The following is a 15,393-nucleotide window of genomic DNA, read 5'->3' as shown; positions in this document are numbered from 1 at the left end:
CACTATAATATATATAGGGCCTATCATTCACCAGAATATATACATAGCCTATCATTCACTATAACGTATGCAGAAACTGTCATTCACTATAATATATATAGAGAGCCTATCATTCATTATAATATATGCAGTGTCCGTCATTCATTATAAGATATACATACTCTGTCAATCTCTATAATGTATACAGTGTCTGTCATTCAACATAATATATAGAGTATCTGTCAATCTCTGTAATATATACAGGGTCTGTCATTCGCTGTAATATATACAGGGTCTGTCATTCTCTATAACATATACAGGGTCTGTCATTCATTGTAATATTTTTTTGATGAGGTAACAGAGAGGGTTGATGAGGACAATGCGGTGATGTGGTGTATATGGACTTCCAAAAGACGTTTGATAAAGTGCCACATAATAGGCTTGTCAGCAAAGTTGAAGCCTGTGGAATAAAAGGGGCAGTGGCAGCATGGAAAGGAAATTAACTAAGTGATAGGAAACAGAGAGTAGTGGTGAATAGTTGTTTTTCAGACTGGAGGGAGGTATACAGTGGTGTTCTCCATGGGTTGGTACTAGGACCACTGCTTTTCTTGATATATATTAATGACTTGGACTTGGGTCATTGAGGATGGCAGGGCAAGTTGCGAAAGTGGTTAAAAAAGCATACAGGATCCTGGGCTTTTTAAATAGAGGCATAGAGTACAAAAGTAAGGAAGTTATGATGAACCTTTATAAAACACTGGTTCGGCCGCAACTGGAGTATTGTGTCCAATTCTGGGCACCGCACTTTAGGAAGGATCTGAAGGCCTTAGAGAGGGTGCAGAAAAGATTTACTAGAATGGTTCCAAGGATGAAGGACTTCAGTTACGTGGATAGACTGGAAAGCTGAGGTTGTTCTCCTTAGAGCAGAGAAGGTTGAGAGGAGATTTGATAGAGGTGTTCAAGATCATGAAGGGTCTAGACAGAGTAGATAGAGAGAAACTGTTCCCATTGGCTGAAGGTTCAAGATCCAGAGGACACAGATTTAAGGTGATTGGCATAAGAACCAAAGGCGACATGAGGAAAAACTTTTTTACACAGCGAGTGATTATGATCTGGAATGTACTGCCTGAGGGGGTGGTGGAGACAGATTCAATCATGGCTCTCAAAAGGGAATTGGATAAGTACTTGAAGGGAAAACATTTGCAGGGCTACGGGGAAAAGGCGGGGGAGTGGGACTAGCTGGATTGCTCTTGCAGAGAGACGGCACGGGCTCAACGGGCCAAATGGCCTCCTTCTGAGCTATAACCATTCAATGATTCTATGATTCTATGATAAAGGGCCTGTCATTTACTGTAATATATAGAGGGTCTGTCATTCACTATAATATACAAAGTGTCTGTCATTCTTTGTAATATATACCGTGTTTGTCATTCACTATAATATATACCCTGTCTGTCATTCTTTATAATATTTACAAGGTCTCTCATTCACTATAAAAATACGGGGTCTGTCATTCTTTATATTATTTACAGTGCCTGTCATTCTTTATAATATACACAGGTTCTGTCATTCACCATAATATACACAGTGACTTGCATTCATTATAATATATACAGTGTCTGTTATGTTTCATAATATATACAGTGCCTGTAATTCTTGCAATATTCACAGTGTCTGTCACTCTTTAAATATATTCCGTGCCTATCATTCACTATAATACATACAGAGCCTATTATTCATTTAAACCTATGCAGTGTTCGTTATTCATTATAAGATATACAGAGTCTATCATTTACTATAATATATATAGGGTCAGTCATTCTCCACAATATACACAGGGTCTGTAAATCTCTATAATATTTACAGTGTTTGTCGTTCTTTTTAATATAGAGGGGTCTGTCATTCACTACAATATATACATTGTTTTCATTCACTAAAATATATACAGGGCCAGTCATTCACTATAATATATATAGAGTCTGTCATTCACTTTAATATATTCAGTGACTGTCATTTATTATATGATATACATGGTCTGACATTCTTTATAATATATACAGTGTCCGTCATTCACTATAATATATGCAGGGTCTGTCATTCACTACAATATCTACAGGGCCTATCATTCAATGTAATATCCACAGGGCCTGTCATTCACTGTAATATATACAGGGCTTGTCATTTGCCTGAATATTTACAGTGCCAGTCATTCACTATAACGATACAGAACCTATCGTTCATTATAACATATGCAGTGTCTGTCATTCATTATAAGATATATGGTGTCCGTCATTCATTATAAGATATACAGAGACTGTAATTTACTATAATATATACAGTGTCTGACATTCACTATAATGTATACAGGGTCTGTCATTCACTGTAATATATATCGTGTCTGTCATTCACTGTAATATATATCGTGTCTGACATTCACTATAATATGTACAGGGTCTGTCGTTCACTATAATATATATCGTGTCTGTCATTCACTATAATATATAAAGTGTCTGTCGTTCACTATATTATGTACAGTATCTGTCAATCACTGCAATGTATACATGGTTGGTCATTCACTATAATATATACAGGATCTGTCATTCTTTATAATATATACGGTGTCTGTCATTCACTATAATATTCACAGTGTCTGTAATTCACTCTAATATATAGAGTGTCTGTCATTCACTATAAGATATACAGGGTTTGTCATTCACTTTAATATATACAGAGCCTAACATTCATTATAATATATGCAGTGTCTGTCATTCATTACTAAATATACAGGGTCTGTCAATCACTATAATATATACAGGGCCTGTTATTTGCCAGAATATTTATAGTGCCTGTCATTCGCTATAACTTATATGGAACCTATCATTCATTATAACATATACAGTGTCTGTCATTCACTATAATATATACAGTGTCTGTCATTCACTATAATATATACAGGGTCTGTCATTCACTTATATGGAACCTATCATTCATTATAACATATGCAGTGTCTGTCATTCACTTATATGGAACCTATCATTCATTATAACATATGCAGTGTCTGTCATTCACTTATATGGAACCTATCATTCATTATAACATATGCAGTGTCTGTCATTCACTATAATATATACAGTGTCTGTCATTCACTATAATATATACAGTGTCTGTCATTCACTATAATATATACAGGGTCTGTCATTCACTATAATATATACAGGGTCTGTCATCCACTATAATATATACAGTGTCTGTCATTCACTATAATATATACAGGGTCTGTCATTCACTATAATATATACAGTGTCTGTCATTCACTATAATATATACAGGGTCTGTCATTCACTATAGAATATACAGCGCCTGTCATTCTTTACAATATTCAGTATCTGTCATTCACCATAATATATACAGAGCCTGTCATTTACTATAATATATACAGGTTCTGTCAATCTCTATAACATTTACAGTGTCTTGTTATTCTTTATAATATATAGAGGTCTGTCATTCACTATAAAATATACAGGGCCAGTCATTCACTATAATATATACAGCTCTGTCAATCTCTATAATATATACTGTGTCTGCCATTCACTATAAGATATGCAGTGTCTGTCATTCACTATAATATGTACAGTGTCTGTCATTCACTGTAACATCTACTGAGTCTGTTATTCACTATAATACATACATGGTCTGTCAATCACTATAATATGTACAGTGTCTGTCATTCACTATAATATATACAGTGTCTGTCATTCACTATTTTGTATAGTGTCCGTCATTCTTTATAATACATACCGTGTCCATCATTCTTCATAATATATACAGTGCATGTCATTTTTTAAGATATACAGTGTCTGTCATTCTTAATAATATATACAGTGTCTGTCATTCACTATAATATATGCAGGGTCTGTCAATCATTATAATACATACTGGATCTGTCTTTCACTATAGTATGTAGAGGCAGGTGATTGATCATTATTTTTACAAGGTCTGTTATTTCCCGTAAATGAAGCTTGTGATCTCTCTCAGTACAACATCTGTGAGAAGCTGTTTTTGTTGGATAACATAATGAGCATGCTTTTGCCAATTCTATGACAATTTACAGAACTCTTGATGGAGGAAGCAAGAGGATCTGGAGTGAGCTGGCTCGTGAGCCAGCAGTCAGTCCGGTCGTTATTCCATGTGCCCCATGACCTACATTGTAGGGTATAATACAAACAAGGGCTGATTTTCCAAGTGTTCACTGCCAGTGGTGACCTAGGCCCATCGCAGCACAGATGAGGAAATAACGGGCATGCTGCTCACGGTTTTCCATCAGCAATGGACGGATAGTCGCTGACAATGCAGCTGCGATTCCCCAATATGTTTGGGCAGTGGGCAAGGCTGCCCATCGGTGGCTCGGTGGGTGAATGCACCACCCAGCAAGGTGTCCAGCTATACGCAACAGGAGTAATGTCACTGGTCATGTTAGGCTTTGCCGGAATTGGCCTCAGTTCCCTCTAAGGCACTTGCTCTTGATCATTCCAAATAAAGTTCAACCACTTGAGCAAGGTACCAGGGGCCTGATGCAACTTGTGGAATCAACAACAATAACTTGCATTTATATAATGCCTTTAACATTGTAGTACATCCCAAGGCGCTTATATCTGCAGCATAAGGTAGTGCCCTCAGGAGAGGAGAATAGGAGATAAACCTTCGGGACAAATAATGTGTTCCAAAGACACACGCCTGCATTGATAAAGATTGTGTCATGTGGTTTAAGACCTTGTGTGAACCTGTCATAAATGTAACACACTCCAGTGTTTTATCAGGCTCGTAACTCTCTCAACCTACTTGAAAACAGACATGAAATACTACGTATGTCCGTATCAAACTGCCAAAGGATTTAATATCCTCGTATGAGTCACGTGACGTATCCCACCAGTTACGAGATAACAATACAGTTGAGCAGTCAGCTTGATGCCAGAAGGCTTGAACAGGACTGACTGAGACCGTCACATTCCATCTGATCGGTCCTGAAGTTTGAAAAATACCATGGGGGAGAATCTCAGCAGAAGCCTCTCCCAATCTCCTGTCCTAACTTTGGAGGAAACTCTGGCGGAATGGCCATTTTGGACCATTTACGCAGTTGCTTCGGGGTATATGAACATATGAAATTGACGAGCAGGACAAGACCAGCTGGTCCATCAAGCCTGCCCACACTCATGTTCATCGTTGTTTTCAAATCCTTCCATGGCCTCGCCCCTCCCTATCTCTGTAACCTCCTCCAGCCCTACAACCTTCCAAGATCTCTGCGCTCCTCCAATTCTGGCCGCTTGTGCATCCCGATTTTCATTGCTCCAACATTGGCGGCTATGCCTTCAGCTGCCTAAGCTCTCGAATTTCCTCCCTAAACTTTTCTGCCTCCCTACCTCTCTCTCCTCTTTTAAAATGTTCCTTAAAACCTACCTCTTTGACCAAACTTTTGGTCACCTGTCCTAATATCTCCTTATGTTGCTCGGTGTCAAATTTAGTTTGATAACGTTCCTGTGAAGAGCCTTGGGAGATTTAACTACGTTAAAGATGCTTTATAAATGCAAGCTGTTGTTGATCTCGTGCTAAAGTTACAGCGGGAGATTGGAAGAACACCCCACAGATATTCCATTCACGTATCTATTCAGATCCCTCATGAATCTGCTGATACTGCCAGGCTCCACTCCCCAGACAGTCAGCTCCGTGTGCAAAGTATCAGTTCACCTTCCCTTTTCGAAGCTTTCTGTAGATGTTGAGATTATGTCAGACATACTATTGGAGTTCAGTTTATCTACATTCCCTAGAATCTTGCAAACCTCAATAAAGACTTGAGCACATGATCTAGGCCGACACTCCAGTGCAGTACTGAGGGAGTGATGCATTGTCGGAGGTGCCATCTTTTGGATGAGATGTTAAACCATGTCTGTCCTCTCAAGTGGATGTAAAAGATCCCATGGCACTATTTGGAAGAAGAGCAAAGGAGTTCCCTCTTGTGTCCTGGTCAATATTTATCCCTCAACCAACATCATGAAAACAGATTAACTGGTCATTATCACATTGCCGTTTTTGAGGCCTTCCTGCATGCAAATTGGCTGCTGCATTTCCTACATTACAACAGTGACTACACTTCAAAAGTAGTTTATTGGTTCTAAAGTGTTTTGGGATGTCCTGACACTGTGAAAGGCACTGTATGCATGTAAGCCTTTCCTTCCTGTTTTTTCTCCAATGTAAACATTCCCAGGTGCCATGTCCCCTCCTGGTAGCCCAGTTGACTAATCCCAGGTATCAATTTAGTTGCCCTCATCAGTGCCAGAATGACACCAAGATTGTACACAGTATTCCACCTGGGGCTGGACCAGTGCTTTACACAAGTTCATCATCACTATCTGGAACTCAGGGCTCTGTCCTGCTGAATATACACTTTCAGATCTTGTTGGCTTTCTTTCTTGCTGCCACACATATTACTGATGGTTTCAACAAGCTATCCACGAGTATTCCCAAATCCCTCTCTTCTTTCTGCAGACTAATATTGTTTAGTTTATATTTCCTTTCCCCAGTCTCAGTACCTTGCATTTATCCACATTAAATGACATCAGGCACTTGTCACTCAATCTCCTAATCTATCTAATTCCCCTCAAATCACAGTGAGGTACTGCAGTTTGATTCACTAGAACTTCAACAGCCCTGTCATCTCTTGAGGATGTCATACAGGATGAGGAGATCCATAATAGTGTGCTTCATTCCACCATCAGTGGTTAGTTCCATTTCAGCCTTGAACAGCTTCCTGAAGCCCCGTCCCCTTGATCGTGCCTTTAGTCTTTCCCACCTTCATCCCCCCAAAATGTCTTCCATTCTCCTGCTCAGTGTCCACCTCACCTCCTTGGTGAATGCTCTGAGATGTTCCTTCATGTGAGGAGTGTCCTATAACTGTTACAAGCCTTAGGAACATAGGAACAGGAGAAGACAATTCAGCCCCTCAAGCCTGTTCCTCCATTCAATTAGATCATGGCTGATCAGTCTCTTAACTCCATTTACCCGACTTTGCTCCATATCCCTTAATACCATTGCCTAACAAAAATCTATCAATCTCAGTTTTGAAATTTTCAGTTGACCCCCCCAGCCTCAACAGCTTTTTGGGGGAGAGAGTTCCAGATTTCCACCGCCTTCTGTGTGAAGAAGTGCTTCTTGACATCACCCCTGATCGGCCTAGCTCTAATTTTAAGGATATGCCCCCTTGTTCTGGAATCCCCCTCCAGAGGAAATAGTTTCTCTCAATCTACCCTATCAAATCCTAATCATCTTAAACACCTCAAAAACACCTCACCCCTTAATCTTCAATACTTGAGGGAATACAAGCCGAGTCTATGCAACCTGTCCTCATAATTAATCCCTTTTAGCCCGGTATCATTCTGGTGAATCTGTGCTTCCCTCACTCAATAGCAACGTAAGTTTACAGTGCAACCCCAGCGACCGACTCAATTCACGAATACAGTAGAGCAGCCTCTGACACACTGCCTAGGCTTACACACGTTTCTGTCTAACTAAGGAGAAAAAAAATTCAGCCAAGGTTCCTACTCCTGGTTGTTGTTCAGTGAACTATGCTACAAAATGTGGATGTCAGGCCAAGATAGGATTAAGCATGGTCATGCTGCCTTTCACAGTAGAATAGCCCATTGGCCAGATTCAGATTAAGAATACTTTGGGCCCTGGGCACCAAAAACATTCAGGGCCCATCCACACACCCCCGCTTTCCCTGCACAACGCCGATCCATTAAAACACAAACATGTTTTCAGGGGCCTCCACCTTTGTCCAGGTCCCCTGGGCATGGGCCCTACGGGTCGGTGCGTTAATCCACTCTGTCTTAGGCACTCACTGTCCAAACTCACCCACAAAGAATGTCCACTTGGGTGAGGGAATGCAGGGCACCCAGCGCTTGAGTCACCAGCATGAGTCACCTCTTCAGGAGAGGAGGACAAGGGGTGAAAAATGGAGAAAAACTGGGGGAAAAAGAGGGTCTCAGACATCTTGTTCCATTGACATTCATAAGCGGCTGAACGTAACATCCAGAGCCTGAAGTGCCTCCCGAAAGATCCCTGGGGTCTGTGCTGGTTAAGGCAGAGAGCAGCTGAGCCATGCAGACCGAGAAGATGTAAGCATCGACCACTGGTTTGTGCTGAGTTAGCTGATCTTATGTGGGGCAGTGGAAGATACCCTACAATTGGCCTCAGTGCCCCTGGACTAGGGAGGGGGCAATCTTCCAGGATTCCCGCTCCTGATCGCTATTCAGGAACTCTTGCTGGTAGTGTGCATGTGTGAATATTGGGTGTTGGCAAGATTGGGCTTAGCCCTGAAGCCCCCCGCCCTCCCCCCACCACCCTCTCAAGGTTGACAGTCACTATCTAGGCTAACACATCAATAAATAGCCACCTGGTGATGTATTGGAAGGCGAATGGCTTCACGGAGACATATCCCAAAAAAAAGTGAACTCCTTCTGGAGAGGAGGAGGGAAAATTTATGGAAAAGAAGGAAAAAAGCCAAAACAAAGTCCCTCCTAAACACGTTCTCCAGTATGTGCTGCTGAACGCTGGATAGCATGGTTATTGATAGATTATTCCAGTTTAACAGATTGGGGAGGACCAGGGGACATGAGTTTAAACTATGGAAAAGTAGGAATAGACTGGGTATTAAGCGATTTTTCTATTCCCAGAGAATCTGGCATACATTACCGGCTGGTGTAGTCAATGCTGACTGTCTGTATTTCTTAAGGAGGGAGTTGGACATTTTCCTGACTGGGGCAGAGATCGCCTCATATAAAAGATAAGAGTTTTTATAGATAATAATTGGTCCATGTGATCTTGAAGGTAAATCAATGTCAGAGCAGTGGGAGGCATTCAAGGGGAGATTCAAGGGGTGCAGAGTAAACACATTCCCACAAAGAAAAAGGGTGGGACTGCCAAATCTAAAGCCCCCTGGATGACTAAGAGCATACAGGATAAGATAAGGCAAAAAAGGGAAGCTTATGTCAGACACCGAGAGCTGAATACTACAGAAAGCCGAGAGGAGTATAGAAAGTGCAGGGGTAAAATTAAAAAGGAAATTAGGAAAGCAAAGAGAGGGCCTGAAAAAATACTGGCATGTAATTGGAAAACCCAAAAATGTTTTATAAATACATAAAGAGCAAGAGGATAACTAAGGAAAGAATAGGGCCTATTAGAGACCAAATAGGTAATCTGGATGTGGAGGTGCAGGGTATGGTTCTTAATGAATACTTTGCATCTGTCTTCACAAAAAAGGGGGACAATACAAAGATTGTAGTTAACGAGGAGGAGTGTGAAATAATGGATGGGATAAACATAGTGAGAGAGGAAATGTTAGGGGTTTAGCTTCTTTGAAAGTAGATAAATCGCCAGGCCCGGATGAAATGTATTTCAGGCTGTTAAGAGAAGCAAGGGAGGAAATAGTGGAGACTCTGACTATCATTTTCTGATCCTCCCTTGCTTCAGGTGTGGTGCTGGAGGATTGGAGGACTGCTAAGGTTGTCTCGTTGTTTAAAAAAGGAGAAAAGGATAGACCAAGAATTACAGGCCAGTCAGTCTAACCTCGGTGGTGGATCAATTATTGGAATCAATTCTGAGAGACAGTATAAACCGTTATTTAGAAAGGCATGGATTAATCAAGGACAGTCAACATGGATTTGTTAAGGGAAGCTCGTGTCTGACTAACTTGATTGAATTTTTTGAGGAGGTGACAAGGAGGGTCGATGAGGGTAACATGTTTGATGTAGTCTACATTGATTTTAGCAAGGCTTTTGACTAGGATCCACATGGCAGACTGGTCAAAAAAGTAAAAGCCCATGGGATCCAAGGGAAAGTGGCTAGTTCTATCCAAAATTGGCTCAGTGGCAGGAAGCAAAGGGTAATGATTAATGGGGGGTTTTTGAGACTGGAAGGCTATTTCCAGTGGGGTCCCACAGGGCTCAGTACTAGTCCCTTGCTTTTTGTGGCATATATCAAGGATTTGGACTTGAATGTGGGGGGGCTTGATCAAGAAGTTTGCAGATGATACAAAAATTGGCCGTGTGGTTGATAGTGAGGAGGAAAGCTGTAGACTGCAGGAAGATATCAATGGTCTGGTCAGGTGGGCAGAAAAATGGCAAATGGAATTCAATCCAGAGAAGTGTGAAGTAATGCATTTGGGGAGGGCAAACAAGGCAAGGGAGTACACAATAAATGGGAGGATACTGAGAGGTGTAGAGGAACAAAGGGACCTTGGAGTACATGTCCACAGATCCCTGAAGGTAGCAGGACAGGTGGTTAAAAAGGCATTCGGGATACTTTCCTTTATTAGCCGAGGCATAGAATATAACAGTAAGGAGGTTATGCTAGAACTGTATAAAACATTGGTTAGGCCACAGCTTGAGTACTGCGTACAGTTCTGGTCACTACATTACAGGAAATATGTGATTGCACTAGAGAGGGTACAGAGGAGATTTACAAGGATGTTGCCAGGGCTGGAGAATTATAGTTATGAGAAAAGATTGGATAGGCTGGGGTTGCTTTGTTTGGAACAGAGGAGGCTGAGGGGAGATTTAATTGAGGTGTATAAAATTATGACGGGGCCTAGATACAGTGGATAGGGAGGACCTATTTCCCTTAGCAGATGGGTCAGTGACCAGGGGGCATAGATTTAAAGTAATTGGTGGAAGGATTAGAGGGGAGCTGAGGAGAATTTTTTTCACCCAGAGGGTGGTGGGGGTCTGGAACTCACTGCCTGAAAGGGTGGTCGAGGCAGAAATCCTCAACTCATTTGAAAAGTACTTGGATGTGCACCTGAAGTGTCGTAACCTACAGGGCTACGGGCCAAGTGCTGGAAAGTGGGATTAAACTGGAGAGCTCTTTTTCGGCCAACACGGACATGATGGGCCAAAAGGCCTCCTTCTGTGCCGTAACTTTCTATGATTCCCTGAGCGGATAGGAGAGGAATTTTCCAGAGTACTTTTTCCGTTATTGGACCTGGGTTTTTTCTTTGTTTTTTTGCCTCACCCAGGAGATGACATGTCTGCATGGGGTTGGGGGGTGGTGGGGCGGTGGGTGGGTGGGGATAGGAATTGTCTAGTCATGAAGCTCTGGCCATCATGGGGCAGACTTGATGGACCAGCTGGACTTTTCCTGCCTGCCTTTTTCAAATGTTGGTAAATTGGGCAAAACCTGGATGCCTGTGTCTCTAGCTCAGTGTTGATTCAGTGGCAGTATATTCACCATGCAAGACAACACTCACAGGGGATGATTCCTTCACTCTGGTTAGGTACCGTACTCATCAGTGTATGCACTAGCTGAGTCACGACTGGATCCATTTGTTCTATCTTTTCTCCTGTTTCTCTTGCCTGATCTCCATTGGATTCTGTTACAGCCCAGAAAGATCTCGTGAGACCGTTTTATCTTCCTCCCTTGGTTTTGGGAGATCCGCACTATATTAACCTTCCAGGGCCACTTTCCCCCACTTCACTTTCCTCTCGGTGATGCTCTCCCCTCTTTATGTTCCCTTCTGATACCACTCTTCCCAAGGTTTCAGCTCTGGGTCAGTGGTAACACTCGTGCCTCTGAGTCAGAAAGCCATGGGTCCAAGTCGCACTGCAGAGACCTGAGCACAAAATCCAGGCTAACACTCCAATGCAGTACTGAGGGAGTGCTGCACTGTCGGATGTGCTGTCTTTTGGATGAGACATTCAACCGAGGTCTGTCCTCTCAGGTGGACATAAAAAATCCCATGGCACTACTTTGAAGAAGTGCATGGGAGTTCTCCTCGATGACCTGATCGATATTTATCCCTCAACCAACATCACTGAGATGATCTGGTCATTTATCTCATTGCTGTTTGTGGGACCTTGCTGTGCACAAATCGGCTGCCACATTTCCTACATTACAATGACTATACTTCAAAAGCACTTACTTAGCTGTAAAGTGCTTTGGAATATCCTGCAAGTCTTTCTTTTATTTATGTTCCCTTCTGATACCACTCTCCCCATTGATATTCTCTCCTGCTGCCAATCTCCATGAGATGTTCATTAGGAATATGGGGACTGATTTTCTGATCCTGTGTGTGCAACGTTCGGGTGTCATCGCAAGCACAGAGTTAAACCCGAGCATTTTTACTGGTCAACTTTGGCAGCACTGAGATCATGACATCAACACAGTAAAACCCACTCTGCGAATTTAGCGGTCCAGAGAAAAGCGGGCCAATCAGTCGGCTGCTCGCCATAAAATAACAACAACAACTTGCATTTATACAGCGCCTTTAACACAGTACAATGTCCAAAGGCACTTCACAGGAGAGATTATCAAACAAAATTTGACACTGAGCCACAAAAGGAGATATTAGGACAGGTGACCAAAAGTTGGCCAAAGAGGTAGACCTAAAGGAGCACCTTAAAGGAGGAGAGCGTCTGCTATTGCCAGAGCAAGATAAGTGGGATCATTTACTTCAGGTGCAGATATCGGAAGGGGAACCTGCGCTTTCGCACCCCACTAACATAGAAGCACCTTTGCACCACAGGTCTCGCTCCCAATCATCTGTCAGGAGGTCACAAAAAAAATGCCCAACTAGATCTCACTTCCATGGAAACCGATGACCACCGTGTATTTAACTGCCTCCTGAATGGTTGCACTACCCCACCTGTAATGGTGCAAACTCACTTCTCTCCCTTTGGGTCTGTGATTAATCTCTGTTCACCACTGTTTCCCAACGACACAACACGGGATTCAGACTATGTCCCACTGTTTCCCAATGATACAACACAGGATTCAGACTATGTCCCACTGCTTCCCAGCGACACAACACGGGATTCAGACTCTGTCCCACTGCTTCCCAATGACACAACATGGGATTCAGACTATGTCCCGCTGCTTCCCAACGACACGACATGGGATTCAGACTATATCCTGCTGCTTCCCAGTGACACAACACAGGATTCAGGCTATGTCCCTCCACTTCCCAATGACACAACACAGGATTCAAACTATGTCCCACTGCTTCCCAACAACACAACACGGGATTCAGACTATGTCCCACTGCTTCCCAACAACACAACACGGGATTCAGACTATGTCCCACTGTTTCCCAGTAACACAACACAGGATTCCATCTATGTCCCGCTGCTTCCCAGTGACACAACACAGGATTCAGGCTATGTCCCTCCACTTCCCAATGACACAACACAGGATTCAAACTATGTCCCACTGCTTCCCAACGACACAACACAGGATTCAGACTCTGTCCCGCTGCTTCCCAGTGACACAGCACGGGATTCAGGCTATGTCCCTCCACTTCCCAATGACACAACACGGGATTCAGGCTATGTCCTGCTGCTTCCCAGTGACACAACACGGGATTCAGGCTATGTCCCACTGCTTCCCAGCGACACAACATGGGATTCAGACTATGTCCCACTGCTTCCCAATGACACAACATGGGATTCAGACTATGTCCTGCTGCTTCCCAGCGACACAACACGGGATTCAGACTATGTCCCACTGCTTCCCAATGACACAACATGGGATTCAGACTATGTCCTGCTGCTTCCCAGCGACACAACACGGGATTCAGACTATGTCCTGCTGCTTCCTAGCGACACAACACGGGATTCAGACTATGTCCTGCTGCTTCCCAGCGACACAACACGGGATTCAGACTATGTCCTGCTGCTTCCCAGCGACACAACACGGGATTCAGACTATGTCCTGCTGCTTCCTAGCGACACAACACGGGATTCAGACTATGTTCTGCTGCTTCCCAGCGACACAACATGGGATTCAGACTATGTCCCACCGTTTCCAAATGACACAACAGGGGATTCAGACTATGTCCCATCGTGTTGCAATCCACGTCTATACCAGTGACCAGTGTCATCCTGCCACACCAACTGTGCCTTCTCAACCTTGCTAAACACTGAATTCGAAAATTAAGCTTTAAACGTTATAAAGTAGACGATATATTGACGACATTTTCAGTCGTTCGATATGAAACGCACACACATCCTAGTCGGGATGGTAAATGTGAAATCATGTTGAGTGAGCTCCTGTTTAAGTAAATCACTTACTGTGGTGCTGTTTACTAAAACAGACTTTATGAAGATATGACTTCTGTACTTACCAGTGTGTCCCGAGTCCCAAAAGAGATTTCTTCGCAATGTTACACAGTCCAGCCAGTGCACAGACAGGCAAAGCTTGCACAGCTTGCTGGCCTCAGTGGGGTTCCCTCTCTCTGTGTGACTGCAGGTGTTTCCAACTGCCCCACAGCGATTACTGCCAGGAATCCTCGGTGCAGCAGCAAGAATCCCAGGCTGCAGCCATGGGTGGTGAGAGACACCAGCCTCCCTGGTCATTCAGACCCTGCACTGCTGACTCAGCTCCCCCTTTTTCTGTGTAGCAAGGTGGCTCCTCAGAGGCTGACATTCAGTGAAAAGGGAACCATCTGAACTGATTGACCGTTGTGGCTGGGGCTGGGGGCTGGGATGGTTTTTGGCTTTAAGCCAGTTGCACGCACTCAGTCCAGTGACAGTAGTGGGTTGGCCCACAAGAATAATTAGCAGGAATTACAGATTGAAAGTGCTCCTTACTGCTGCCTAAACAGAAATAAACGGCCTTAACCCATTAAACGCTCAGTAAAATGAGGAGGCCGTCCTGCTCACATTCATTAACCCATTCTCTACTGAATCTTTCTGTCACATAGCAACTGAAGAAAGGTTAAACATCAGAAAAAAGCTTCCAAATAATATTAATAGTATGTGATCCACTTTCATTGTATTTTTGTTGTAATTCCGCAGATTCTTTTGTGCCCCTTTTGTATTGTCCCGACTAGGGTCGTCAACCGTCCAGAATTGTCCTGGACTCTCCAGGGATTAAAGGTTAATCTCCTGGATTCTGCTATTGGCAACCTGGGAGAAAAATCATAGGGGCATTAAAAAAAAACTGTGAACATTTCATTTATTAGTTGCAAAAATATTGGAGAGGGGAAGGAGGGTTGTTTGACTGACAGTCAGTGATCACCTGATCGGGTACGGTAGAGCCTGTACGCTTTCCAATTGGTGCAGGAAGGCGGTGCCCCGCGAGGATGGACATGTTGGGCGACCAATGGCGGGTGTGCGGGGGGGCGCGGCAGGGCGGCTGGAGTGGGAGGTCACGTGATGAACCCTCCAGGAATACATCCAACCAGAGTTGGCAACCCTAGGACCAACTTGAGAGCTGGTGCTGTACAGTAAATGAGGCCGTGCTACCAGCTCTGAAGATGTGTCTGGAGGAGGGAGTCCCCCATTCCTGATAAATGTTAGCAGATGATGGCATGGTTGGGCCTTGGCTTTTTCTGTCAGCAGGCAGGCTGAGTGCCACCCTGTTGTTGGG

The 15,393-nt window shown here is 43.4% G+C and overlaps 1 protein-coding gene across 4 annotated transcripts in view; it reads right to left on the bottom strand.

Annotated features, from left to right (window-relative positions):
* Nucleotides 1–14,445, bottom strand: part of LOC137344386 (ras association domain-containing protein 8-like) — a 93,909-nt gene extending 79,464 nt beyond the window's left edge. For all 4 annotated transcript variants that reach the window (XM_068007287.1, XM_068007288.1, XM_068007289.1 and 1 more), the window contains exon 1: nt 14,147–14,445. The gene's annotated coding sequence lies outside the window, so the exon portion shown is untranslated. The remainder of the gene's footprint in view (nt 1–14,146) is intronic.
* Between the last annotated feature and the right edge of the window lie 948 nt (nt 14,446–15,393).

This window comes from Heptranchias perlo, chromosome 27 (assembly GCF_035084215.1).
Source record: "Heptranchias perlo isolate sHepPer1 chromosome 27, sHepPer1.hap1, whole genome shotgun sequence".
NCBI classification, from domain to species: domain Eukaryota; kingdom Metazoa; phylum Chordata; class Chondrichthyes; order Hexanchiformes; family Hexanchidae; genus Heptranchias; species Heptranchias perlo.
The sequence above is the reverse complement of the archived record's forward strand: the minus strand, read 5'-3'. Positions and strand labels throughout refer to the sequence as shown.